The 25721-nt window shown below is 45.4% G+C and overlaps 1 long non-coding RNA gene across 1 annotated transcript; it reads left to right on the forward strand.

Annotated features, from left to right (window-relative positions):
- The first annotated feature begins 2465 nt into the window (after positions 1–2465).
- On the forward strand, positions 2466–17964 carry LOC141568691 (uncharacterized). The gene is made up of 3 exons (XR_012491916.1): positions 2466–2581; positions 6006–6159; positions 17796–17964. It is a non-coding gene; the product is annotated as an uncharacterized LOC141568691 (long non-coding RNA).
- Positions 17965–25721: the final 7757 nt, after the last annotated feature.

The raw sequence follows: 25721 nt of genomic DNA on the forward strand, positions 1-25721 counted from the left end.
CCCCCGTGGCTGTGCGCCATCCTCTTGGAAACTGTGAGTAACAAACTGTCTTTTCAAGGGCCATCACCCCCTAATCTGTTGGCCTCACCGTAACAAAGAATACAACCTACATTTAACAAACAGGACTAGCCTCACACGATGAGTCCAAAACCACGAATGGGCTGGGGAAGGAACACCTTCCATGAGCACAGGGGAGGGGAATATCAGAACTAAATCTGAGTTCTGATGACAAAGGCAACCCCTTTTGTTGGTCACAAGCCCTAAGGGAATAGAAGAGAAAAGATAAAAATTGGGTTGATCGAATCAAGGAGGTCTTTCTGGGGCGCGTGAGCGTCCATGAGTTCTGGAAGTCCTGGATGGCGTGTCTGGCGTGTAGAAGAGAGAAGGCAGTCGAGGCAAAGAAGGAGCAGAAAAAAAAATGAGTTGTACTTGCTGACGTCACCCTAAGAAATGTCCAAACCTGTAGAGGATTTTTATGAGTTTATTTGAGCCAAACTGATGACAGTTTATAGGAAGCAAAATCTCAATGGATTGAGAAAAATGCTCCGGAGAACGGCAGTTTTGCAGCTTATTTTATACCTTAGAATCAAAGAAGGAGGCTTAAGGAGACATGAAATCCACCGGGGGTAGATTAAGGGGGCAGGAGAAAGCAAAGCGGAGAAACCTCTGGGATTGGATAAAAAGCAACACGGAAGGACACACACTTATTTTGCATTGGTGGGTACAGGATAGTTAATAATTAGTATTTGCAACACAGAGATGGTATTCGGGGGACAACAATGAGGGGTTCTATGATCTCTGCTCTGGTGCCAGGCTGTGCCCTGAGGGGTTCTGGAAAAGGAGATCACTGACATTTCAATGGTATGTTGTCTTAGATGCAAAAAGGCAATAGACAGGCTCACTTAAGGTGAAGACTGACTTTTATCAAGGAAGCTACAGGCCTAGGATGTGACTTCCCACGACGACCCACTTTGAGTTAGGGATTTTTATGTTCAGACCGTCCTATGTGGTTACTTTCTGTCTCTGGGTTTGTAGAGCCTGGCATACAGGCCTCCCCTGAGCTTGCCAGGTTGAGTATGTGGCTCCCTTTTCGTCCACATGGAGCATGGTAAACAGACGTACTTGATGCTGATAGAGAGGTAGCCTTGGCCAGGGACATTTGTCTGATGATACTGCTGGTCCTTCTTAACTTTAAATCACTTCCGTTTGGAATGGAGCAGGACAGACATGTCATCAAATGGACCAGCGCATGAATCCCTACCCACTCGGGAGTCCTGGTTAAAGACGTAAAAGACATCTGTGACAAGGAACAGGATCATAATATCTATTTCTGACTCCTGCTTATGACTCACGGGATGACTCAAGGTGAATCTCTACCCATCTCCCAGTCCCCGGTCCCCCATCTTTGAAGCACAGAAGATACATCAGTGTTTCCCTCCAGGCAAGGTTGGCTGTCTCGGGACCCCCAGGCTACCCTGTCCTCCCGTCCACTGATTCTCTTTTCAGCCTTTCCAGCTGTTTCGCCACCCTCCACCTCCCCACTTTATTTGTCTGTTTCTTCTTCCATACAGCACCGCTCCAAAGCAATGGGAGTACAGCTCTGTGTGCTGCCCTGAGCTGCGGGAGCAGGCCTGCGATTGCTTCCTCTTAGCAACTCCGTTTGCAGGATAAATGATGAAAACCTGAGTGCTGGCTCCTGTGCGGTGGCGCAGATCTCCGTTTTGCAGCGGGTCAGCTTCCATTCCGTGAGGGGCATGTTGAATGTTAATAGGCATTTCTTTCCAGGTGCCCTTCTCCATTCGTTACAGAGCACGAGTCCTGGTGGGACCTTCCATTGGAATCCCACAGAGACACTATTACTCTTCTCGTTGTTTTCCTCCCAGATTAGTTTCTGTATTTAAGGGCTCTGGTTGCTGAGCAGACTTATAAAACTGGGACGAAGGGTGGGGTGGGGTGAGCTGGAACGCCCATGATGGGCCCCTGGTTATTGATGGCCTCTGGGAGCGTGGGGCTTGGGATTTAGGTGGAATTAACTCTCATTAGCTTCTTGGAGACTTGGGAGATAGGGGTGGGCATTCTCTTCCCCTGGAAGGAATTATGTTTGTTGTTATTTTATGTTTAAGAAATGTATAGAGATTGTAGCAACAGAGTACAGCAGAGAAGAGGTGCTGGGATGTGGGGGAGAGTTGCTCAGCTGTAGGAAGATTTGGAGTCAGAACTGGGGACTGAGCTTTACCTCACGACAGTCTTGTTAATGGCACAGAGCATAAATGGAACCAATGCCCGGGTGCTAGGAGAGTGGGCACAAGTGCAGATGGGGTGGGTAGACAGAGAGGAAGCTGAGAACCACAGATCAAGGAGGACAGGGCTGAGATGGGTTGGGCGACGAGGTCACAGTGTCCGTGAAAATATTGGTTGGAGCCAGTAACCTGAGTGATTCATCTTCGGATTTAGGATGTGTTAGTCATCTCTGCAATGAGCTTGGATCAAGAAGTGCCCTTTTGGCTGGAAACTATGGCTGAGTGGGAGTTCCCACGGGGGGCTGCAGCCTCGAGGTCCGAAGATGGAAGTGGACGGTGGGGTAAGCAGAAAGAAAAACAACTATTATTAAAAGAGAAATGTGGGGATTGGAGAAATTATACTGAGGAGATGGTGCCATTAAGTCTTCTGATTCAGGCTGAGCGTTTTCAGTTAACGGAAGGAGCTTTGTAATAAAAACCAGGCCAGGAAATGGGCGAATGGCCTTTGAGCATAATAAGGCCAGGATAATTACTTCCCAAAGAGTAGGGTCAGAGCTGTGTTAATGGGAAGACTATGTTCTTCTTACATATCCTGGGCTGTGGTCTTTGGAAGAAAATTAATTGTTGCTGTTGCAAGGGATGTTTGCTGTTAGGTCATTCAGGGCAAAGCAGGCTGCAGCATTGGCTTCTGGAGAGAAACTGAAATGGAGCTGAAGCTCCATTTCTGCTCATCCCATTGTCTGCTCATCGCCCCTTTCCCACACATACACACGTGCACACCTAGTTCCCGTGGGGGAACGCCTTGCTGACGTTTGCCTGAGGGAATGGCGTGGCAAGAAGAGAAGGGTCTGAATCTGTCAACATTCTAGGGGAGGGGAAGACTATCCCCACAGAGGAAAGGCTTAAAGGGGAGACGGAGGGGAGGAGGAAGTGGGACAAGGCAGAGAGTTGGAGAATGAGGGCCATTCCACCTGGGCCTTGTGGCTCTTACTGTGCAAACAGTAGCTGCTAGCACTTATTTGAAGGCCTAGTCTGCTCTAAGCTCGTTTACCTCCATGGTCTCCCTTAACCCTCACAACAACCCTAAGAGAAGCTCACGTGACTTGTCCCACTAGCTGGCAGTGGAACCAGGATCCATCTCGGGCAGTGTGAGGCAAGAACTCATCTCTCAAACCCCTCACTGTCCGGGTTCAAAGAGATGGAAGCCACATGGTCGCAACTCCAGTGCTCAGGGCCTTTCCCGCTTTGGATGCATTTGGTAGAGAATTGCTTCAGCTGCCATCACAGATGTGCTGTGCAGTCTGGCAAAGAGCATCCAGGCTGCACTAGGACAGGGAGAGGCCATACTCCGTGGTCATCTGACACCCTGGTCGACAGCTTTGGTCACCCAGGCAGCGAGGACGACCAGATGGCAGGTAATTTCCCTGCCACTTTGAGACTTGGAGGGAGCTGTCTGTCGCAGGGGTTACAGGGCTCAACCTAGCTAGCGATGGCGGTGCCAGGCCACCTATCACATGGGAGCTGATGAGGCTGAGCTCCAATAGTGACCCAGGACTGCAAAGGTCACAGAGGAGCTGGGCCCACCTTAGTGCCCCTCTGTCTACTAAGTCATCGCTCTTCAGGCAGCTGCGTGTGACAGAAACAGGTCAGGGCTACAGCAGAGCGGTGAGGGACCTCTGTTCATTTGTTCATTCGATCAGCAAACGTTCATTGGAGCAAGTACGATGGGCCAGGCATTGTGTGAGGTGGTAAAGATACAGGACCTGATTTATGCCTTTAAAGCTTTAACAATACAGATAGACAGACAAGCAAAATTCACCTGAGTGTGGAAAGTGGGAGCCAGGTCACTGTGCTAGCCAGGGGTGCGAGGGGTCAGGCATAAGGACAAGGTGGCAGTGCAGCTGACACCTGAAAATGAATAGGAGTGAAGCAGACTTGGGGTGTGGGGAGGTGGCAGGGGAGGTGAACTTTCCAGGTAGAGCAAATAGCATGTGTAAAGATCCGCAGGCAAGACAGAACTTGGATGACCTAGTTCTTTCTGGTTGAAAGCTGACGTCAGGGGAGGTGAGCAAAAGCAATATCATGAAGACATTGTCGGGGGGTGTGCACTTTATCCTGGGGCAATGGGAGCCATTGAAAGCCTCAAGAACTGAAGCCGTGAGGTCAGAGGTCCTCTGGCTAAGATGTGGCAGGCAGCTTGAAGAGAGACCAGTTAGGGGACTATTGAAGTCTTCCAAGCAAGAGATGGTGGTCCTGTGACCCTCAGGTCTGTGTAGGACTCCCCAAAACCAGGGGGAGAAATCTGTAGATGGGGTTTGGAGACAGGCCTTCCTTTCCCAGAGTCCTGTAACATAATCTAATGTGTCCTTACAAGACAAGAGCAGAGCTTTCTCTCTCTACCGTGGGAGGATACAGTGAAAAGGCGGCCATCCACAAGCCAGGAAGAGAGCGCTCACTGGGAACCAAATTGGCTGGCATCTTGATCTTGGACTTGCCAGCCTCTAGAACTGTGAGAAACAAATTGTTGTTTAAGCCGCCCAGTCTATGGTATTTTGTTATAGCAGCTTGAGTTGCTAAGACAGGATGGGTGTTGTCCTTGATCCAATCAGCTGTGGCACAAAGATGCAGCAGAGATATGAAAGACAAAAGGAGCATCTGCAGCAGAGTCCCATAGCAGGGAAAATTCCCTTCAGGGGCTATGGGCTATGGGAGGACAGACGTCAGGGAGACAGACGTCAGCAGATGGTTTTTGGTGCCTCACATCACCTTGGCCTACCTCTGATATGAGTTGCCGCCGTGGAAGATGGTTCTGTGTAAGCTCAGGCTCACCACTCAATGGGAGCGTCCACCTCAAGCACTCCACTTTCTGCCTCTGAGTATCTCTGAGGCCACAGAACTGCTCCATGGGGGCGGGATGGGGGGGTGAATACACTCCAGGACTGGAGTGGAGGGGCTGCTGCTGGTGGGCACATGTTCTAGCCTCTTTTTTTTTTTTAGGTGGACAATTCTGAAGGACTCAGTATACGTCTCAGGGGTCTTTGCAGAACTGAGCCCCTCAGCAGTGGGGCCCCCCTTGTAACCACACATTGGCTTGTCTCTTTGTCTCTCTCTCTTTCTGTGCCCTCGGTCTTGCTTTCTGGACAATTTCCTAATCTGTCTGCCCCCAAGTCTTAATCTTAGATAGACTCTGCTCTCGGGGAACACAACTGAGATTTATGCTGAAGGCAATAGGGAACCCTTGAAGCATTTTTTTCCTTCCTGATAACAATCTTATAATGAACTCTAGACATTCCTGGGCAGAGAGGATACACGTAGAATATGTCACAGTCCTTGAACTTAAGGAGGTTATAACCTCCTCCTCCTCCTGTAAACTTTTCAGTTTTTATTTCCATAATCTCATTTGGCCTTCTCAGCAACCTTTCCATGAAAGTAGTACAAATATCACTATTCCCACCTTACAAAAAAAGCAGAAGGAGACATAGAAAGGGTAAAGCAGTTTACAAGGGCACACACCTACTGAGTGGCCTTTTAAGCAATTAACATCTTTGGCTGGGTATATACATTATCGTAGTTTCTCTGAGAAAATAATATTAAAAGCAACACATTCGCTGTGATTTAATTATTCACTTGCCTTTGTTAAATTTTCTTTGCGTGCTCTACTTCTCAACTTTCCAAATATTGTACTGGCTTTTAATCAGTGCTATATAATTTCTTCTGCGAAACTAGGTCATTGTACAACGTGTTAACATAATTTTCCTTTTACAGTTTAGACAACATTCTAGTAAAATTGAAACTTAAAACAAGAAGGAAAAAAAACCCTTGGATTGCCATTGCATAATTTCAAGCAGACGGACAAGACTGAATTTGCATTTTCCAATGAGTCCAAGTCCAAGGGCAGCATGGAGGAGAGACTGGAAGGGTGAGTCTACATTCCCTCCCTGTGTGCTTCTAGCCCATCCATGGTTTTAAATAACATCTTTATGCGGATGAGTCACACATTTATGTCTCCAGCCCCAAGATTTCTTCTGAGCTCCAGATTGGCATATCCAAGTCCCCTACCTGACACTCTATGGGGATGTCTGACAGGAGCTCAAACTTTACATGTCCAGAATAAACTCTGGATTTCCACTCTTCCCCCAAACCGTCCCTCTCCCAGAGCTTGCCATCTTGGTTAGTGCCATCACCATAGTCCCTGAGGTTCACCCCAGAGACCTGGAAGTCATTCCAGATTCCTTCTCTCTCACCTTCTGCATCCAGTCAGTTAGAAACTCTGGCATATTATGTACTTTCCAAATATGTCTCAGATCTCTTTACTTCTCCCCACCCTGGCCCCCATCATCTCATGCCTGGACTATGTTTGTAGTCTCCTATGGTTCACTCTCCTTCCACTTTTCTTCCTGCTGAGACGGGGGTGGGGCTCATGGGCTTCATGTTTTCATGTGGAGGCAACTGTGTTACATGAACAGTCCTGGCCTCTGACAATGGTCTGTGTGGCGACTTTAGGAAATGGAATGACATGAACGGCTTAGCTTTCTTTCGGGATGACCTGCCTGCCTCAGGAGGCTGTATTAGTTTTCTAATGCTGTGTAACACGTTAACACAAACTTAGCAGCTAAACCAACACACGTGTATGGTCTCAGAGTTTCTGTGGGCCAGGCTTCTGGGCATGGTGTGGCTGGGTGCTCTGTGTAGGTTCTCACAAAGCTGCAATCAAGGTGTCACCCAGGGCATTTCATGTGGAGTCTTACCTAGGGCAGAATTTGCTGACAAGTTCATTGGGTGGTTAGCAGAATTCATTTACTTGAAGTTGTATGAGTGAGAGCCTGGCTTTTTGCTGGCGATGAGCTGGAGGCCACCCTCAGCTCCTAGAGGGTGCCTGCAGCTCCTTGCATGGCTGCTTACTTCATCAAGCCACCCAGGACAATGTCTGAATCCAGCCTGCTAGGATACAGTCTGTGGAAGGTGATGTAACCATAGGATGACATGCTATCACCTTTGCCAGGTAATATAACCTACCTACCTGTACGAGTGACATCCCATCACCTTTGCCATATTCCATAGGTTAGAAGCAAGACTCAAGTTCTACCTGCATTTCAGGGGAAGGAAAGCACTGGGGGTCACCTTAGGGTTTGACTGCTACAGAGGCAGGTGCTGTGCTCTGCTTCTCCATCCAGGGGTTTATAGGAAAGGGGACCTGCTGTCGTATAGAACTGCCTGTTTGTGAGGGGTAAGGGGTTCGAAACTCTCTATAATTCTGGGATAAAATATTAGAAAGCTCATTGCTGCCACATCTCAGTCACATTCTCCAATCCAGCTTTAATCAGTAATACAGATGCAATTTTGGTTTCCTACTGTAAGGAGAACTCCAGAACCTCGCACATAATTCAGAACCCAGTTGGAGAATCAATCCATGTATGTTTCTACCCTTTCAAACACTGAATCCCCTACCATTCTGTTATCCACAGAGTAGATAGTGGGATCTCTTAAAAACCCAAATCAATAATATTAGGAGGATAACAAGGGAATATTATGAACAACTTTATGTCAATAAATTCAACAACTTAGAGGAAATGGAAAAATTCCTTGGAAGACACAAAATATTAAAACTCTTTTAAGAAGAAATAGATAGCTTGTGTCTATTAAATAAATTGAATTTATAGTGAAAAAAGCTTTTTACAAAGACCTCCAGCCTTGAATATTTTCACTGGTGAATTACACCAAACATTTAAGAAAGAAATAATCCCAATTCTATACAAATTCTTCCATAAAATTGAAGAAGAGAGAATACTTACCAATTCATTCTTTGAGGCCAATATTTCCCTGGTACCCAAACCAGACAAAGACATCCTAAGAAAAGAAAACTACAGACCAATATTCCTCGTGAACACATATGCAAACATTCTTAAAATTGTGCTGAACCAAATCCCACAATATATAAAAATAATAGTAAATCATGACCAAATGTGTTTTATCCCAGGAATGCAGGGTTGGTTTACATTCACAAAAAGTCAATACAGTTCACTCTATGAAACTCAAAAGAAAAACCATCGGATCCTCTCAATAGATGCAGGAAACCTCTCAAAAACCAGGAATAGAATAAAACTTTCTCAACTTAATAATTGGCATCTGAAAAACCCAGAGCGAACATCATGCCTAATGAAGATGAACCAAATGCTTTCCCACTAAGATCACCATACAGTAGATGAGACAACGCTACTAACTGACTTGATCTAATGACCTTTATGGAATATTACCCCCCATCCTCTCTCACCACTTCTGTTCAATATTGAACTAGAAGTTTTGGCCAGTATAGTAAGGCAAGAAAAGACATGAAAGGTGTAACGATTGGAAAGGAAATGCAGATGTCTGTATTCTCAGGTGACATGGTTGCCTACGGAGAACATCTGATGGAATTACAAAAGAGCTACTAGAACTAGTGAGTTTAGCAAAGCTGGAGGCAGTAAATATACAAAAATCAACAGTTATATATATATTAGCAATGAACAATGGAAAATGAAATTTTCAAAAGCAGTACCATTCACCATAACATCGCTGGCCACCGGGAAGGTTGGGTATGTGATCTTAGTTTGTCAAAACAGAATGAATTTCATGATTTCCGAAGGGAACCCGGACAGAGACCCTTTCCTTTTTCTGCTGTATTTGATGGTAACCTGGCTGACACCCCTTGTGATGAGGAATGGGACGTCGGTGTGAGAATGCATCTAACACAAGAGGAGAGGGAGAGAGAGCACTGAGGCCTGGGGACATCATTTGAGTTTATGGATCAAGTTATGCGTGATCCCAAAACTACCCATGGCTGCTCCAATTCATTTCCTGTCATTTAAAACATTTTGATTTTCTTTCACTTGTAACCAAGAGTATTCACCGATGTCAACCTGTTTGGGGACCATCTTGGTGGAAATGTGAGGTGGCAAGTGGATACCGTGTATGGGTCAGAAACTCAGGACAATCTGAGAGGCAAACAGTGTGTGGGTAGGAGTTGAAGCCGGGGAGGTGGCTATACACCTAAGAAGAAATACAGACTGACAGGAACAAAAAGTGACAGAGTCTCTGAGTCTGAGAAGCAGTAGCATTTATGAGCTGGGTGAGTAAGAAACTGTGGAGAATAAATGAGGGCCAGCCAGTGAGGGGAACCGGGGGTGGGGGATTAGGAAAGTCAAGTGAGGAGAAAGTGTCAGGAAGGGGGACAAGAGCAACTGTCTCAGATACTGTAGAAATTTCTGGGGGTTAAGGGGGGCGTCAGGGGAGGATAAAAAAGGAAGAGCCCATGTCCTTAGCAGCTAGGAGGTTGTAAGCGACTTTGCCAGGACAGTTTCAGCTGAATGTGGGGGCAGAGATTAAAGGGGAAGAAAGGCTGCGGAGGCAGCAAGTGTGGACTGACTTTGCAAAAAGTTTGGTTGCGAAGTGAAAGACGGATAGGAAGAGAACAGTGCACTCGTGACACACCTTTGACTGTGACCCTCTGGTACTCCCAGAGATACTGTGAGTTACCTAATAATACCTGATCTTTTTTTTCTAATTAACTACTAAAGTGGGTTCTGTTGCCTAAAATTAAGAATCCCTGGTAAAGCACCAAACTTGAGGAAAGTGATAAAGGTCTGAAGTGGTTAACTGGGGAGAAAGCGGGAGAGGGCTTTGAAAAAATACTTTAACTGCAGAAGATATGTGAGTAGCGCTTGTTGTTGAAGGGAAAGAACCAAGGCTGAAGGCTGAAGGTAAAGGATTGAGAAGGACTGACTGATGGAGCAACATTCTAGAGGAGAATGAGGAAGAGGAGGTAGAAGTGGGATCTCTGGTGGAAGAGGCAGGGCTGGCCATGCCAGGCGGAGGGATGTCACTTTTACTGACCCAGAGGGAAGTCAGCAAAGATGGAAAAGAAGGAAGGTAAGGTGCATGGGTGTTGTGCAGGGGTGGAGGAAGTCATTCCTGATGGCTTCTACCTTCTTTGTTCAGGAGGAAGTAAGGTTGTTCACTGAATCTGAGAGAAAAGTGATGCCATAGAGGGTGGAGCACACATTTATCGTGTTATAGTTTCCTGATTCCTTTTTTGAAGTTTCTTTTTTTATTTTGAAACAATCTCACACAGGAAAGTTCAAAGAACAATTTTTTTTTCTGAATCATTACAGTAAGTCATGGTGCCCCATCAACCTCAAATATTTTATTGTGTATTTTCTACAAAAAAAGGAATATTCTCCCACATAACCACAACATAATGAGCACAATAGAGAAACTCAGGCACAGACATTGCTACCATTTACTTTTCCGACCTGATTCAAGTTTCGCTGATTGTTCTGACAGTGTTCATTAGAGCAAAAGGATTCAATTTAGAATCACACGTTGCATTATTTGTCATGTCTCTTTAGTCTCTCTTAATCTGGAAGCGTTTCCTCAGCCTTTCCTTGATTTTCATGATCTCGACACATTGCAAGATTATGGGCCGGTTATTTTGTAGCATGTTCTTTGACTTGGGTTTGTCTGCTATTTCTTCATCATTATTTTTAGGTTAAAATACCACAGGCGTGATGCTATGCTCTTCTCATTGCATCTTACCAGGTGGCCCATGATTTCTATTTGTTCCACTCCTGATGATATTAACTTGGATCACTTAATTAGTGATGTCTACCAGCCCTCTCCACTATAAACGTACTCTTTTTTCCTTTTGTAATTAATATGTACTTTGTGAGGAGGTACTTAGAGACTATGTAACTATCCTCTTCCTTATCAAACTTTTCATCCTTTTGTTTGTTTATATCAGTAGTGACTCGTTTTCTATTTATTCCAAGGGTTATAATATGTTACTATCCTTTCTTTTCATGCTTGTTTTTTTCCAGATTTGGTCATTGAGATCTCCTTCAGTCTTGTGTCTTTTTTGACACGTCTCCATTATTCTTTGAGCACGTCCTCACTTTTCTGGCAAAACAAGATGTTTCAGGCTCACCTTGTCGTTTTCCTGCTCGTTATCTGCTGTGGATTGAATTCTGTCCCTATGAAATTCATGTGTTGAAGCACTAACCCCCGATGTGACTGTATTTGGAGAGAAGGCCTATGAGGACGTAGTTAAGGCTACGTGAGGTCATAAAAGTGGGTTCTTGATCTGACAGGATCAGTGTCCTGATAAGAACAGACCCCAGAGAGCTTACTTCATCTCTCTGCCATGTGAAGACCAATGAGAAGGCGGCTCTCTGCAGGCTAAGAAGAGAGACCTCAGTGCGAACTAAATTGGCCCGCACCTTGATCTTGGACCTCCCAACCTCCAGAACTGTGAGGAAACACATTTCTGTTGTGCAAGTCACCCGGTCTGTGGCATGTTGTTGTGGCAGCCCAGGCAGACTAGGACGTCACGGAGTTAGCCATTTCTCTAAGAAACCCTAGTTCCTTTTACTTGGTATTTAGAAGCCACGCCCTGGGTGCAGCGCTGCATGCGCTCGCCAGGTGGAGGCGCTGCTGTTCTCTCGGGGACAGAGCCAGAGAATGCTCACAACACGTGTGTGCATGTACACACTCTTACACACGCATATATTTTTCTATCTATTTATATTGAAAACCATCGATTCACACCAACACCTCCATTTCAAGTGCCAAACTACAGGGTTCCTTCTAGTTTTTTCCCTTTCCTTATTTGTAACTCCATCTCAAATAGTGAGAAACTTAGCTCCATCGCGCTTAACGTTAATTTACTTGTTTGATCAATTTCCCTACACATAACCAGTCTTTCTTCTTGCCCCCTCACCAGTAAGGATCCCTGCCTTACCTCTTTTGGGATCTGAACCCCAGTTCTGCGCCCTTGGAACTGTCCCCATGTGGATGCCCTCCCTCTTTAGCCTGCCTGGGTTCCAGAACGGCCCATTAGCCCCCCACCCCCCTTTACCGAAACTCTCCTCTTTCCTCTCAAGCTCTGGTACTCATACTGGCATGTGAATATCCTTCTCACTCCTCTGAGGCTCTGACACCTGCCTCAGGTCACATTTTTGTGCACTTGCCCCTGTTCCTGCTCAGGTTTGGACACCCTGAGATGGGCGGTACCCCGTGTGCTTGCCATCCCCACCCTCGGGCTCTGACACTCACTCCTGCATGGGCACCTCCTTCCTTACCCTGCTCAGGCTCCGTTATTCTGTGCTACCACTCTTCCTTCCTGACGCTCTCCCCACCCATTCAGGCTCTGATGCTCTGCACGGGACACCCGCCTCCTCCCCGGTGTAGACACCCTTTCTTTAGTCGGTCTCTGACACCCCACTGTACGACACCTCAGTGCCTACATCAAATTTGTTTGGCCCATCTGATGGCTTTTGGACTGAATTGTTCAGGAAGGGAAGGGAAGAAGAGAAGAAGAAAGAAGGAAAGAGGAAAAAGAAGGCCCTATCAGCTTTTGGACAACTTTTCAATCTTTGGGAAATTGAGTCCTGCCTCTCAATTTCAAACTCCCTCTTTGAGACTCCCTTGCAGCTCAGGTACAGACGTGTGAATCTGCCGACCAGTTGAACCCGTATGAGGCTTTAGTTCAGAAGTGAATGTCAGGAGAAAGCAGCAGCTACCTCTTTTTTTCTTATTGATGAGGTTTCAGCTTTTCACAAATGGTGATGGTGGAGTTTCTTGCATCATCAGTGAGAGCTGCCGAGTGGCTGGTCCGCGGGGTGTTTGGGACATTGTCCCTATTGGTGTCGCCTCTGAGCCCACTCTCTGGCTTTTCCAGAGATCCTTGGAGTTACTAATACTCTTTAACAACTTCTTTTTCTGTTTAAAGTAATTAGCATGGATTCTGCTGTCTGCAGCAAAGAACACTTGATTTTTGTCTCTTTTATATCCCACATGATGCCTTTATAAATATTTGTTGATTGTAATTCTGCACAAATTCCACTTTCACAAGGGCCTCTACTTCTCTGGATAATATAGTAAACAAATATTTCCTAAGTCAAAGGAGTGTTTATTAACCAACAGGCTGTTTTAGCCAAACAAAGAAGAATGAATTTAGCTGACACTTTAATGTGCTTACCACTCCAGGGCTTATCGGTAAGACATGACAGCACAAGCTCCTGAGATGTCCTTAAAGAATACACCACACGCCAGTGTTTTCAAATCAGGAAAGAGGACCTATGTCAGTATCCGCGAGATTTGTTTTTTCCCAAAAATGACTGAGCCTCTCCCGGGGAAATTCATATTTGGCAGGTTTGAGGTGGGACCTAGGAATCCAGGCTTTTTGAAAGCCCTTCAGTTGATTTTGATTTGCCACCGTCACAAGAACAACTGTATAGCTGAAGTCTTGGCCTCCCAGTGCTGTTTGTTGGACTGGACAGATAGAATAGACACTCAGGTGATCAGCAGAAACGAAGGGAGGCCACGTGGGTAGTGGAGTAAACATGAGGCTGAATTGGGCTCAGGGGCTAAGCAGTCAGGTCTAAATGTCAGAAAAAAGGGTTTAACGTCAGCTTAGCAGCAATGAATAACCCTCTAAGAACTTGGAATTAAGGTTGCCTCACAGATAAACTAGTAAAAACGACTTTCAGTGGATGTGATTGTAGGTCGGTGGAAATAAACTAAGAGATTGTCTATAACGTGCGACTGAAGAATTTGGGAACACCCAAAACCACTCAAGGTGTTATGGGAAGAATCTCAGGGCAGTAGGACTAAAATGTGAGTGTAATTTAGTAAGTGGTCATCTAGTGATTAGGTTCTAATCATTGCACCCATTTTAAGAAACATCTTTGTACGTTGAAGAGAATTTGTCAGATTCAAACCTGAATACCACTGGCCACTTTGGGGTAGTCTCTGCACACAATACAACGTCAAAAAAATCCTCATAACCCATATTTCTTCCCTCTCATTCTGGCAGTTGTTCTTCAAAAGGCTCTCCTCACTTTCCTTCCAGAATCTTTCAACCCATCTGACTCCTTCACTCCTTTCTATTTCACCCACTTCCTCTTGCCTTCTGAACCTCTCTCTTTTTTTTTCCTGGTGCCATGCCTGATTAGCTTTTACCTTCTACATTTACCCACACCCTAATCAAAAAACAAAAAGAAAGAAAGGAAGGAGGGAGGGAGGGAGAGAGGAAAGGAAGGAAGGAAGGAAGGAAGGAAGGAAGGAAGGAAGGAAGGAAGGAAGGGGGATTTTTCCTTAGATTGCAGAGGGAGGGAGAATGATTCACATTTTGGTCCCTACTTAAAATATAATAACTTTAACAGTTAAGGTCCTTTTGATACATGTAACCAAAACCAACTCAAGCTAGTTTAAGCCAAAATGAGAACTAACGGTATGTATTCCTGGAATCAAAAAAGGGGTTAACTAATGAAGTGCCTGAAAGAGTAAGAATAAAGAACGTTGAAAGCTTTCCATTATTCCCCATTTCCACAGGATGAAAGTCAGTATCCCATGAATTATCACTGTACTAATAAAATTACAAGGGGGGGAATGCATGCATATAGGGGCATGGTGATGCTATATGAATTATAATGCATAGTTTTAAAGTCTAATTATTGAAAAGGGATAGGTCTAAAAGATCACACAGTGATCACAATAAACTAACCTCATGATTATAAAGCTAAATCATCAAAAAGCCAAACTTACAATGGATGTAATTTATAATTAATGATCAATGTAATTAAGCTATGTATCAAAACCCACAGTTAATTCAAAACAACTCTGAGGAAGCCCTGACAATAAAGTGTCACTACCCCAAACTGCAGGAATTCCAGCTATCTGTGTGCCCATGCTGTGAAAGGGTCACATCACATCATTGCCACCTGGACCCACAGATAGCTACCTGAGTGAGACATGGAACTGGTCTGCTTAGAACACTCTGATAAGTATCACTTCAGTTTGGGAATCCTAAATTTTAGTAACCCTTCATAACCCATTCAGTAGATTATTAGAAACTTGTCCTTCATCATGTATAAAAATTGATGGCATTGCATAGAAAAAAGTCATTTGCACGTAAAAATAGGAGCATGGACTTCACGTTTTGGGTCAGTTTGAGACTCTCCAGGAAGCTCACGCAGTACTTGGAGTCACTGCTCTGGAAATCTGCCAGGATTTCCAGCAACTAACAGCTCATCTTCCTCAGACCAAAATCTCCAAATCTCAAGGCAGATTCTGATTGGCCCAGCTTGAGCCAGGTGTCTGCTCATCCCTGGCATTGGAGTCGGGGCAGACCTCCTTGTGGGAAGATGTTTTGTGTGTTGGGACTGCCTTTTGGGTGCGGAGGGCAATTCCTGAAGAAGAGGGACTCCACAAAGAATAGCATTCACTAAAATAGCAACAACAAGAAATACTGAGGCAGCGTCATTAGACTTCGACCATATCTTGAACATCTAGAAATAAGTGGAATCTTTATTTTGTTTCCAGCCTCTGAGGAACAGGAAGAAAAATCTAGATTCAGGTCAAGCCAAGGCCACAATGTAAATAATACCTCTAGGAGCTACTCAATCTCTGTGTGTAAAAATGCTGGGTCTGCCCACTTTGGGAGTCTTTTGTCCCCTCCCCACGCCTCCTGCAGGGCAGTGTGTGCTTGCCCCTAGTCCAGCTCGCTACTGGTACTGAGGGACTTGTGGTTTGCTCTCTCTGGCTGGTCAGGGCCCCACGTTACGCCCTAGATAACTAACGCAGCCTCCCTTCAGAGTTCCTGGCTGGGTGGAGATCTCTGAGTTTCTGTCTTGTCCCCACCTGGCGCCACACCCTGGTGTCTGCTCAGTTTTCTCTAGACCCTCATTCTGCCTGACTGAGCTACTCGGTCCTCATTGTCTGAGCTTTGCCACGTGAGGTCTGTGTGTCCCTTGTGCTTTTCACTTTCTGGGTGTTTCAGAAGGTCAGTCCCAACAATATGTGCGTGTGTGTGTATGTGTGGTATACGGTGTGTGCGGGTGTGTGTGATGTGTGCATGTGTGGTGTATGGTGTATGTGTTGTGTGTGTGGTATATGGTGTGTGGCATGTGTGTGATGTGTGTATGGTGCGTGTGTATGTGTGTGGGATGTATGATGGGAGGGGGAAGTTTTCTCCATTCTCTCTCTCTCTCTCTCACCTGCTCTCCCCACAATCCCTCAGGGCTGAAAGGAAAGGCTTTCATCACTTTCTCTATGTCATGTCTCCAGTGCACCACAGAGAGAGCTTCGTGGCTTCCCTGGCACTCTGAGAGCTGGTTCTTGATACATTAAAGAGGAAAATAAAGGAATTTTGAACATAATAACTTATGCTTATTGAATACTTATTATGTTCCAGATACTTTCTAACAACTTCTAAGTATTACAGTACTTGGTGTCTAGAAAGAGTCCAATTTGTTGAATGTATGCTCTATGGGTACTAGCTTGTTGAATTCACATAACCATCCTCTGAGTTAGGTACTAGTATTATGCCCATTTTACAGATAAAGACACTAAGTCATAGAGAAATTCAGGAGCTTTCTCAAAGTCACACAACTGGTAACTTATAGAACCTGGATATGAGTCCAGCTATTGTGTCCCCGAGTCTGTCATTTTAGCCAACTGGCAATTCTCCCTCTCAAGACAATAGCCTGGATCAGAAGATTAGTGTCTTCCTGAGAAACCTCATTTTAAATGGCAATATCAGAATACTAATTCTTTATTTCTTTTTGCATTCTTCTGTAACAATTTAATCTCTCCCCAGGCCTAAGGCTAACCAAAGGGAAGGTCATATCCACTGAAAAGCGAAAGAGAATAGCACATTAATAATTTTTCAAAATATTACCTTCTTTGTAATAATAATAGCAATAATAATGATCTAGAAGCATAAAAATAGGAATGTAACAGAGACATTTATGGATGGTGACTATCTAAGCACTGTTTTGGGAAAGGAGTTTTTGGTCAAGTCAAGTTACCGCTGAGACCTTCTTGACAAGGCTACTTATCTAAGTAGAGAGGTCCTCAAGCTCCTTAGCTGAGCGACATGGCCCAAGATAACGAGAGCTCCTAGAAGTGTTAGGGGCTTCATTGCTCACTGAGGGACTTCTGGCCACGTGGCCTCTCACATTCTCACCTGCAGGGAGAAGATGTGCTGGTTAGACACGCCAAGACTCTGGCCTGCTTGATGATTACATTTCGGATGGTCACTCAATAGATGGATATCCTATCCTAGGGAGCTTGGGGAGCATAAACCACCCCTGGGAGAGATCCCGTACTGGGTTCTGGAAAAAAATCAAATCTCTGAACCAACAAGACTGAAGACCAGACATGGCGAATGATGAATTAACCAACACCTGTGCCCTCTCACGGACCCACCTGGGCAGCCAGGCATTCCTAGGGGTCACTCTTTCTGTCTCTACCCGAGTCTCGGTTATCCTAAAAGAAGAGCCTGAGACAAAGGCTTACCTGTGAGATCTTATTGGAGACGGGGAACCAGAGAGCACGAGTGAGACAGGAAGTGAAGCAGCGATGGAGAGAGCTGAGTCAAGGATGCATTTCGTTACCACTTGGGCTACTTCCTGGTGGTCTGACGTGTGGGACTGTCTGAGAAGCCATTTGACAGATATCTCAGAACTGTCTCTGGGGAAGAAAGCACTTATCCATCAGTTCCCATCCCTCTCTCGTCAGGTTTGTCCCTCTACCAACTGGCCAAAGGTGAACTCCTCAGCACTCCTAGGTTCCCCTCTACCTGGCGGAGAAATCCTGGCTGGGCAGCAAACAGTGCTGTAGTGATGGCGCTCAGGTTCAAGAGCATAAAGATGGGCTTAGCCCACAAAGGACTCATTGCTGCATCGCGCAAGAGGTAAGGCCAATGTCTGAAGGGGTATGTATGCAGTACCCGCCTTCTTCATGCTGCCGCAACCAGCAGTGTGAGCTTGGGTGGGTCATTTCAGACTCCAGAGCTTTAGGTTCCTCTGCCATTAAGGTGTGTGTGTGGGGGGGTGAGCGGGAGGTAGGGAGATAGGGCCGTAAACTCCGTCATTAATGCCCCTTTTTATTCTGACATTCCACATAGAACAAAACTTCCAAATGTGATCTGAGGAGACAGGATGGGTGAGATACCAGACTAGTAGGGAGGAGCAGGCTTCTTGGGAAGGTGTGTCTTGGGAGTCAAGTGAAGGGGGTTCGGCTGAGGTAGAAGGTGTGGAAAGGCTCCCAAAATGTGGGGACAAGGAAGGCTCAGTTTGTGCAGAGCAGTAGGTGATTTAGGGATTGGTCAGAGATGGCAGCCTTTACTGGTAGAGGCTTGAAAGATGTGTGGTGTGATGGAAAGAGTGGATGGGGGTCTGGTCTCTGATCCCAGCCCTGCCACTGACCGTCTGTGTCACCTCGGGGAAGTCGAGTGCCCGGTCCCAGTCCTTCCTCTGTAAAGTGAAGCGGGGACTGCAGGGCTCTCAGAGGCTGGGGTGTTCACTCATGGCAGGGTGGGTGAGAGCAAAGGGGTCTCATAAGAGCTGGGCAGCTGACCCAGCCGTGTGTGTGTGTGTGTGTGTGTGTGTGTGTGTGTGTGTGGCCTTTTTATCCCCAGAACAAAGAGTGGACACCCTTACTGAAGTGGCAGGCAGATAGTCAGTCCTGAGACCCCCGATGAGATAGCAGCGTTCCCCTGAGGGGAAGCGGAACTAAGTAACAGCTGGCAGCAGGCAGGCGAGTCTGGGATTAGGTGGGCCCAGGTATCTGGGTGGGGTCGTCTGGGCTCCATCTGCTGGGAGGAGGACTGATTTATGCCTCCAGGACAGGCTTTCATCAGTCTTTGCAGGTGGCCCCGTGACAGCAGTGGTAACCCACCACCAAAAATGCAAGCTCTCCTTCCATAAGGTATGGTTACTGTTAGGTCGTGGCTCCCTAGCCAGGTACCGTCGTTCTCGGTCCGCTTGTCTCTAGCTGGGCCCATGGAATGACCTCTGGCCAAAAGAATGTAAGCCAAAATGAGGTGTGTCATTTCTCTGCCGAAACTGAGTTGGTTTTCAGCTGCTCCTTCCCTTCCCGGCAACCTTGCAGGCTGCACGTTAAAAATGACGGCATTAGAATAGTGCGAGGGCCTGGCTCTCTGAGCCACCGCTTGGAGGAAAGCTGCCCAGGACGTTTCACGAGCAGGAAATAAACATGTGTTACGTGAATCTGATCCTGTTTTGGGATTGTCATGGCAGTTAGCCTAGCCCAGCGAGTGCAGCTGTCTTAGAAACTTCCAATAAGCCCCAGAGCAGGAGCTCAGATATTTAGGAGATCTGCAACCTAGGGAACCTATAAGGATGAGCCCTCATTAATCAGTCTTGGAGGGTATTTATTTCAAAGTATTTGAGGGGTACCTGCTACATGCCAGGCCCTCTTCTCTGTTCTGGGGTACAATGTTAGCATGATGAAGCCCACACGCTGGTGAGTCTCACGTGCCAGGGTTGGGGCACAGATAACAAGCTGGCATGCTCAGTGCATGGTTGGTGGGGCCACAGCACGACTTACGTTTTGCCCCATTTGAAGTGAGCAGTGGTGGTGGTCTTTTCCTGCAGTGGAAATGTGGGCCGATGCCACGACTGTTCTACTCACTCCTAGGTTAGAGACAGTCCTTGGGTCACTTTAACTTATAAAAATAGCCTCAATCTAAAAACTGGAATGTCTGGGGAAAGAGCATGCATAAATGCTTCAAGTTTACCTACACTTTTAATGAAAACCTCTGCGTCTTGGCTGACTGATGGTTTCCTGACTCCAGGGAAGGTAATGGAGTTTCTGCTTTCTCTTCTTTCATCTTTGTCCCTATCTCACCTTCTCCTGCTTCCTGGTTAGTGTTTTGCTCCTTTCAGGGTGGGGATTGTGCGTGTGATGGGGATGGAGGCAGTGCTTATTCGACCAGGAGATTTCCGCTCTTTGGGCCTGGCAGGTGGCTCTTTGAAGATTCCAACCACTACAGTTCCTTTGGCCCAGGTAGATGCATTTTAACTGTGAGGGGTTATTTGCTATTCTTTCTTAGCTCCTAGGAACCTGGCCTTCTCTTTTAGCTTTTTGTTGCTGGGATCTCTGCATTCTCTAGGAGCCCCCATTGGGCAGAACCCAAGACAACCCCTCTCTGATTTTTCTCGTATGGCTCACAGTGCTGCACAGGAGATACTCAAGCATCTCTCATCCCAACAGGCTCTTGAAGTCCAGCCTGAATCCAGTACCCTACCCTCTATCCTGTTTTCCCAGGCTAACCATTCAGGTTTCCCAGGTGAGAGTCAGACACAAATCCCATATTTAACACCCTACTCCCCTCTAGTCAACCTGAGAGAACACACAGAAAGCTCTCTAACGGTGAAAAGAGATCTTTGAGACAACCTAGGAAATTTGAATACAGACTTGTTACCAGATGATATTAAATAATTACATTAATTATGTTGTGTGGTCCTCTAACACCTTCTCTCTCTCTCTCTCTCTCTCTCATGCTTGAGGGAGGTGGCACTTCCCATCTACCCCTTCCCCTTGGGGAAGAAGCCAAAAGCTCCTTCCAAATCCTTCTATAAATTTCTCCTCCTTCATTTTCTTACCTCTTTTTTCATGTACGTGCTCCAGCTCAGGGGATCAACAGTCGTGAAAAGTCCTGGACCATTTCCTTTGTAGATTTCATGTATGGTTAACTAGCTTTGAAATTTCATAGCTATAGTCTCTTGGTGTTTTGGTGGAAATTTCTATTTAATGTTCTGTTACACAGGTAAACAAATTAAAGAGAAGATCATTTCAGATAGTAATAAGCAGCATGAAGACATTAAAATGGGGGGATGTGATGAAGAATGGCCTGGGGGAACAAGAGCTGGTTTAGAATGTGTGACCCAGGAAGGGATCTCTCTCTGAGGAGATGGCATTTTGAGCTGTGACCTGCAAGAAAAGGAGCCAGTTTTGCCAAGATCTGCGTATGTGTGTGGCGAGGAGGGATAAAGCATTTCAGGCAGTGGAGACAACAAGAGCAGAAGCCCAGGTGGGGACATTTTGTTGTGTTCAAGGAAGACCATCGGGGAGGGATTGAAATAAGCAGGTGATGAGAAACAGTGGAGAGGGGGGAGGGCCTACATCACCAGGGCCTTGGGCATCGTAAGCATTTGGTGTTTTATTCTAACTGCAAGGGGAAGCTGTTGGAGGGTTCTGAGCAGGGAATGACCTGATCTTATTTACATTAAGAGCTTTAAAGGACATAAAAAAACATAATGTCTAGACTCAGTTTGGATCCTTATTCAAACTAACGGTGAAAAGAGATCTTTAAGACAACCTAGGAAATTTGAATACAGACTTGGTATCAGGTGATATTAAATAATTGTCGTTAATTATGTTAAGTGTGATAACAGCATGATTCTTAAGTTAAAAGAAAGTCTGTGTTAGTTTGAGATACATAATGCATAGGTGTTTGTGGGTAATGTGCCATAATATCTAAGCTTTGCTTTGACATATTCAAAATAAAACAGGGCTTCATTATACTATGTTCTCTTCCGAGGTAAGTTTTTTTAAAAAATGCATATTGAAAGTTACAAAGAAAAGAATTTGGCTGTCATGTGGAGAATGGATTGCAGGGGGTGAGGATGGCGTGGAAGCAATGACCAGTTAGGAGGCCTTTGCCGTAATCCAAAGCGGAGAGAGGCAATGGTGGCTTAGAGTTGGATGGTAGGGGTGGGGTGGAGATGGAAGTACAGATGGGTTTTAGAGATAGAACCAACAGAGCTTGCAGAGCAGATGTGAGGGATGTAAGCGCAGCCTGGGTAAGACTAATATGAAAGTGACCTTGGGGACAATGAGGGAGCCCAGTGTTCTACCCAGACGTTTGCATTCTCAACTTAATCCCCACTAGATTGGGGATGGGCAAACGGGAGATCCAAGGCTCTTTATTTATGTCTGTCGTGCGGGGGACCCGCGGGGTCTCTGCTCCCGCTCCCCATACGAGAATGCAGGATATGGTGAGGCCAAAAAGGAACACCCACGGAGCCATAGGTAGGGGAGTCATACCACTATATTCTCGCTGGTGGCTGGGTTGGAGAAACAGGAAACAGGAGCCACACAATTCTCAACCCTCACTGCACTGCTTGCAGGCTCAGCCACCATCTTCTTGCTAGGCCCCACTTTTTTTCCTCTTTCTCTGCTAGCACAGCCACAGCAGTTATATTAGTGGCCAATGGCTCACTGGTGATAGCTGACGGCCAAATAGCCACAGCTGATGGCCATGCAATCACAGTTGATGGCCATTTACTACCTGAGCCAGCACCTGTCTATGTGAGGCCAAGAGCCTGGAAACTGCTCTCTGGGGCTCTGCCCCCACAATGTCTCAGGTCAAGTTTATGTTCTTGGATTTGGGATTGAGCCTTAGTTAGCAATGCAACTGTGGGGAACTAGCTAAGGGGCAGGGGGAACTGGAGGGCTGGCCAAGAAGTTTGGAATAGCTGGAGGTTCTGTAATTCTACAAGGTGGGCAACTGGAAGAAATCTCTTCCCATTAGTTGTCATTCTCAATGTTCAGGTAAAACCCTTGGTTTATCTACTCCTGGAATAAGTTGCTTTTTCCACACTAGGCCACACCTACCACAGTGCATTTCAGTGATGGGACCCAGAAACACAGATCTCAGAGGGACTCTTGGTTAGATCAGCTATGCAAACCTCATTTAGCGGCTCGAACCTTTATGTCTGCGGGAGCTTTTAATTCAGCAACAAGTACTGATCCCAGTAAAGGAACTCCTGACAGCCTGTGATCTGCCTGGAGGCAAAGCTGTTTGTTGGTAGCGATTTGTTTTTGGTGTCAGTCTTTTCTTTTCCTTTCTGTACAGCTGGTAAGACAAATGGAGCCATGCATCTGTCATTGTGGGTCTATCAGTGGCTTGGGTTTTCTGGGCATAATTTCATTTAATGGAACCATCTCTCTCTCTCTCTCTCTTTTTTTTTTTTTTTGCTTGAGTTTTTCCCCTATGTGTGGAGCATTTGTTTTTATTCAGAGCTAAAATGCTCTGATGTCCTGGCACTGAAAAACAAACAAAACAAAAGCCAAAGTGCTCTTACTGAGCATTGAGAGCAGAGGCTCTGAAGCACTGAATGGTGCTTGGAATACAATGGAGACAGTGCCGTGTGAGGGGCAGACCTCTCATTTCTCACGGGCAGCAGCTGCTTACCCTGTTCTCCATTCCACCATCCTCCCTCACCCTTGATTTCCTCCCTCTGCTTGGCCTACCTTGTCCTGTTGTTCTCTAGCAAATCAGGTCACCCTGTCCCTAACTTTCCTCTGGCCAATAATTTTCGGCCGCTTACTGAGCTTGTTGTGTTGTATCTAATCCTTGCTCAGCCCGGCCACACGCACGGACATTAGAGAACACCATGAATCTTCGTGTAAGGACCAGACTATCCAGTCTAATGGTTAGAACACAAAGTCACTCTCTTCCTTGTGTCCAGGTGGCAGGTGGAAGCTCCTTGAACAGGTCGCCAATTATCTTCTTAACAACTTCAGTGTCTCCTGAATTAGCGTCTCAAATCTCACTACTCATAGAGAGCTTTTCTGGAGAACATACTCATTCAGGTGTTTTCTCTGCTACCAGAGATTGGCAGCTGCTCCCCAGCTGTCACTTAGGGGTTTCCCTAGTAGGAACCAGCCCTAACCACTTGCCATCAGGCAAGTCACTGAATATATTTGAATCACATTTCCTTCGTAGGTAAATAACATTCCTCCCCTCCTTTTTCTTGTCCTCGTGCCAGGGCTGGGGGGTTTGCTGGGATGATTCAATGAGACATGACTGAGGAGTATCCTTTACAAAACACAAGACCTGCACAAAAGTTGGCAATCATTGTAGTAACAAAGGAGGGGCTAGGAGATGGGAGGTATATATATATATATACAGTAACGGGTAAGCATATCTGTTTTATTCAACAAATAAGACACAGTCCCTGCCTTTACGGAACTTTAAGTCTTATGATGTACACAGATGAAAAACAGCACGTGCTTACAATACAGTGATAAGAAGTATAATAATGCTAAGTCCCTAATGAAACTGCACAGGAAACACATCTAACGTAGACTGAGAGGGTCAGAGAAGACCACCTGGAAGAGATGTGGGGTACGTGCAAAGCTGAGCCAAAAGAGGGGCTGGAAAGTAGCGGCCTCTGAGAACTGTAAACTTTTCAATATGACTAAGAGTGACGTCAAGCGGTAAGATTGGAGAGGTAAGCCGAAGCTAGATTATGGAGAGTCTGGAACATTGGGGATGCGACTGACAGGCTTTAAGAGTGACATGATCAGATTTGTCTGAAAGCCATGTGGGGAATATTCCGGAAGGAGGAAGGACTGAATGAGGAAACTCAGTTAGAAGGCTACTGGGATAAGCTAGTTAAGAGATTTTAATAGTGTGATCTATGATAACACTGGTTGGTTGAAGAGAAGTAGGTGGATTCAAGAGATATGTGGGAGGTAAAAATCAACAAAATTTGATGTTTGATTCAGTATGAGGATGGGGTAGAAGACACAGTAAAGGTTCATGCCCTCGTGTCTGGCTTGAAGAACCGTCTGGATGGGGATGCTACTCACTCATGTCAGGGCAACGGAAGGAGGAAAAAGATTGCTGTATAGCAAGGTGATAATTTCAGTTTGGGCTGCAACTCAATTTTAGGGGCTATGGAGTCCATGTAAAGATATACATAACGTTTGGGTATTCTGCTGTTTGTTTCAGGATGCGTGGCTACTTCTAACTCTAGGGAGGGACAGAATTACACGCTGCATGGTTTTCACGTGACCGCCAACGCTGACTAGCTGGCATACTGGCCAACACTGCTGATACACTGGCGGACCAGCAACTTTTCGTGTGTGGTCTGGCCCAGATCACTGAGTGACACCAACCAGATTTCAGCCAAGCCGCTGAGTCCTTCCAGTCACTCATGGGCAGTGCTGTTGAAAGGTCTTACGGAGTCAGGGGCCATGGTGGCAGCTGTTGGGGCCATAAGTAAGTTGCTGAAAGGGCAGTGAATTGGCCCGCCATTGTTTTCCTGAAAGGCCTGAAAAGACAGGAGGATGAAACAGACACAGATTGATGAAGAACTGGGTGACCATATCACCACCCCTGAAAGAGAGAGAAAGACAGACAGACAGAGACAGAGAAAGATGCCTGGTTTATTTTCTAATTTTCAGTTCTAGTTTCCTTGAACCTGACTGCCCTTGTTTGTTCTCTCTCTCTCCCTCTCCTTCCACCCATATATATATATATATATATATATATAGATAGATAGATAGATAGATAGATAGATAGATAGATAGATATAGATATAGATATATAGATATATATATACTTAATTATATATTATATATAATATAATAATATATATCAATATATATTAGTATATATTAATATATAATAATAACATATAATAATATATTAATATATAATAATAATATGTAATATATTAATATATAACATAATAATATATAAGTATAAATATAATCTATATACTTATGTATAATATAATTATATATTATATATATATACTTATGTATATATATATATATATACTTAAATGTTAAATAAACTTACATTTAATTTTTTTACTTATGTTCTTTTAAATGTGTAAGCAG

Source organism: Rhinolophus sinicus, linkage group LG14 (assembly GCF_036562045.2).
Source record: "Rhinolophus sinicus isolate RSC01 linkage group LG14, ASM3656204v1, whole genome shotgun sequence".
Taxonomy (NCBI): domain Eukaryota; kingdom Metazoa; phylum Chordata; class Mammalia; order Chiroptera; family Rhinolophidae; genus Rhinolophus; species Rhinolophus sinicus.